The following is a 4,429-nucleotide window of genomic DNA, read 5'->3' on the forward strand; positions in this document are numbered from 1 at the left end:
GAATTTCTCATGCTTCTGTGTCGACCATTCTGGCTACCGAGGGAATTCACAGCGGTCATTATCACGGCTGTGTACATTCCCCCACAAGCCGACACAGACCGGGCACTAAAGGAACTGTATGGGGAAATAAGCGAGCAGGAAACCGCGCACCCTGAGGCCGCGTTCATTGTGTCCGGGGACTTTAACAAAGCCAACTTTAAGAAAATAGCACCTAAATACCACCAACACATAAACTTTAACACACGAGGGGACCGGGTTTTGGATCATTGCTACTCCCCTTTCCGGGATGGCTACAAATCCCTCCCCCGCCCACCTTTTGGCAAATCGGATCACTCTTCCGTTCTCCTTCTGCCCGCTTACAGGCAGAAACTGAAACAGGAAACACCCGCCCTCAAAACGATCCAGTGCTGGTCGGACCAATCAGACTCTATGCTTCAGGACTGTTTTGATCACGCGGACTGGGAGATGTTCCGGTCGGCCTCTGATGACGACATCGAGGCTTATGCTGATAGCGTAACCTGTTTCATCAGGAAGTGCGTAGAAGACGTTGTTCCGATCAAAACAATACGGATTTACCCGAACCAGAAACCATGGATTAATGGCGATGTTCGTGCAGCACTCAACGCGCGGACCTCCGCTTTTAACTCCGGGAGTGCGGAGGAGCAAAAACAAGCAAGTTATGCCCTCCGAAAAACTATCAGAGCAGCAAAACGCCAATTCAGGGACAAGATTGAAGGACAGTTCAACACCACCAACTCTAGAAGCATGTGGAAGGGAATTAATAGCATTACGGACTATAAAGTAAACATAAACTCCACAGTGAACAACACTGCCTCTCTCCCAGATGAGCTGAACACTTTTTATGCTCGATTTGAGGGAACTAACATCCCCCTCGCGGAGAGAGTTCTCGCGGCTGAAGCTACAGAGGTTAGTACACTCTCCGTCTCTGTAGCGGATGTAACCCGATCTTTCCGTCGGGTGAACATCCGTAAAGCCGCGGGTCCAGACGGTATTCCGGGCCGCGTCATCAGAAAGTGCGCGAACCAACTAGCTGGTGTTTTTACGGACATTTTCAATTGGTCCCTCTCCTTGTCTGTAGTCCCCACATGCTTCAAAACGTCCATCATCGTACCTGTACCGAAGCAAACCAACATCACCTGCTTAAATGACTGGCGCCCTGTTGCTCTGACCCCCATCATCAGTAAATGCTTTGAGAGACTAGTCAGAGATTACATCTGCTCTGTTCTACCTTCCTCACTAGACCCACTGCAGTTTGCATACCGCAATAACCGCTCCACTGATGATGCTATTGCATCTACAATACACACTGCTCTCTCCCACCTGGAAAAGAGGAACACATATGTGAGAATGCTATTTGTAGACTACAGCTCAGCATTCAATACCATAGTGCCCTCCTTGCTTGATGTGAAACTCCGGGCTCTGGGCTTAAACAGCTTGCTGTGCAGCTGGATCCTGGACTTCCTGTCAAACAGACGCCAGGTGGTTAGAATAGGCAGCAACATCTCCTCATCACTGACCCTCAACACTGGAGCCCCACAGGGCTGTGTTCTCAGCCCACTCTTGTACTCCTTGTACACATATGACTGCGTGGCAACTCACAGCTCTAATTCCATCATCAAGTTTGCTGATGATACTACGGTCGTAGGTCTGATCACCGACAACGATGAAACGGCCTACAGAGAGGAGGTGCTCACTCTGACGCACTGGTGTCAGAGGAACAACCTCTCCCTCAACATCAGCAAAACCAAGGAGCTAGTGGTCGACTTCAGGAAGAACGACAGAGAACACAGCCCCATCACCATCAATGGAGCACCGGTGGACAGAGTCAGCAGCTTCAAGTTCCTCGGTGTCCACATCACAGAGGAACTCACATGGTCCGTCCACACTGAGGCCGTCGTGAAGAAGGCTCATCAGCGCCTCTTCTTCCTGAGACGGCTGAGGAAGTTTGGAATGAACCGCCACATCCTCACACAGTTCTACACCAGCACCGTCGAGAGCATCCTGACTGGCTGCATCACTGCCTGGTATGGCAATACTACCAGCCGTAACCGCAAAGCCTTGCGAAGGGTGGTGCGCACTGCCAGCCGTATCATCGGAGGTGAGCTTCCCTCCCTCCAGGATATTTATGCCAGGCGGTGTGTGAAGAAAGCTTGGAGGATCATCAGAGACTCTAGCCACCCGAGCCATGGGCTGCTCTCACTGCTACCCTCAGGCCGGCGGTACCGCAGCATCAGGACACACACCAGCCGACTCCATGACAGCTTCTTCCCACAAGCAATTAGATTTCTAAACTCTTGATCCCTCATGATCAATAACCATAAACATTCTAACTGTCAACACAGCACAACATAACCTACTGCATTTACATAATATATATATATATATATATATATATATATATATATATATATTTGCACCTTACGAGTATCTACTCTATGTATAATTACCTCTTTTTGTATTTTTGTATACTGTTGTATATGTAAATTGTTGTATATTGTATATTGTTGTATATTGTAAACTGTTGTATATTGTACATTGTATATTATTTATTGTTCTGTTAGTGTATATGGTACTGTGAGTAATTGTGCGCACATTAGATGTGTAATCTATGTAAATCTGATGTTTGCTGTAATTGTTTTCGTCACATCGTGTCATACTGCTATGTTGCTCGGAACTGCACCTAAGAATTTCACCCACTGTTGCACTTGTGTATATGGTTGTGTGACAATAAAAGGATTTGATTTGATTTGATTTGATTTGATGACTCACCACCTATTGGCAGTTTTAATTTAACATTTAAAACCATCACTTTGTTTTTACCATCATTGTTCATTTCTCTATTGAATTTTTTTTTCAAATTTAAATCGATTTAAGGGGCAATTATTGTCCCTTACTGAAAAAGGTGTGACTGAAGAGTGGGGGTACGGAGTAAGATGTTAAAAGCCTCATGGGGTACAACTCTAAAAAGATTGAGAACCACTGGGACTGGGTTAAGGAAGAGAACAATCAACACCAAAGCACAATACACACACCAAGGGCAGAAAGTAGGCCTAATATACAGAGGTCACTTACAAAGTTAGGTTAAAGATACAAACAAAGAGGGATTCAAACAATTACCATATCAATAACGATGTTTAATTTACAGACTGTGAGCTGAAGAGTAATATACAGAATCAGATCAAATATGTGTTTTTGGAGGAGAGAAGGGTGGATGTTGGACGGATGTCTTGAGGAAGAGCATTCCACAACCTCGAAGCCACTACACTAAAAGACTCCCATGTTACCAGACTATTGAATCCGACAGAATATGACACAGCCCCACCTCAGATATTTTTCACCAGCCGCCACTGGTTGAGACACACGTGTATCTGTCCCCACGATAGAGTTATATTACGAAACACTGTGTTTAGTTGTTCAGTGTTATGATAACAGGTTAAAGTGGAGTTATTTCCCAGAGATTATTGCCAGAGATGACAGTTTTAAAGCTTCATAAGGTAAGGTATCAGAAGAGCTTAGCAATAAATAAATTAAATGGTAATGGTTAAAGTATTTATATTCTATATCTGTTCTTCTGTTGGAAATAAGTGTTGCTGTAATCATTCAGGTGTTCTGGAATTTCTGGTTTTACAGTAAAAGTGGAACCTGTGATATTTTTTTGTAAATTTATAATTTCTTTGTAATAAAAATGTTAATATTTTTTATTGCAGTGACATTCAACAAATGACGACAAAAGACAGTTTTAAAGCATTGCAATGTACAAAGGAAAAGCACCACGAAATGAACGAGTTGAAGTTTGCTGTTCTTTATATAGGCCTACACGAAGTGAATGCCTGCAATCATTCAGTCATTAACGAATGCAAAAAAACATGCAAACTAATAAAAACACTATGAACTTTACGAAACGATACACAATTGTAGTTTAAGTTCGCGCTGAAACTATATTTACCTTTTTTGAAATAACCCATTAAACCTGTGAGAAACGAGGAGTGAACCTCTGAGTGAACTAAAATGAGCAGTTCCACTCGCATGCCCGGGAAACTCATGAATATTCACAATATCCATGTAGGCTCCGCCCACTGTTTCTACAGATGCACAATATTCATGTAGGCTCCGCCCACTGCCTCTACAGACCCTCAATATTTGTAGGCTCCGCCCACTGTTTCTACAGATGCACAATATTCATGTAGGCTCCGCCCACTGCCTCTACAGATGCACAATATTCATGTAGGCTCCGCCCACTGCCTCTACAGACGCTCAATATTCATGTAGGCTCCGCCCACTGTTTCTACAGATGCACAATATTCATGTAGGCTCCGCCCACTGCCTCTACAGATGCACAATATTCATGTAGGCTCCGCCCACTGTTTCTACAGATGCACAATATTCATGTAGGCTCCGCCCACTGTTT

This window comes from Siphateles boraxobius, unplaced genomic scaffold (assembly GCF_051911475.1).
Source record: "Siphateles boraxobius isolate OS27281-9 unplaced genomic scaffold, OSU_SipBor_1 107, whole genome shotgun sequence".
In the NCBI taxonomy this organism is placed as follows: domain Eukaryota; kingdom Metazoa; phylum Chordata; class Actinopteri; order Cypriniformes; family Leuciscidae; genus Siphateles; species Siphateles boraxobius.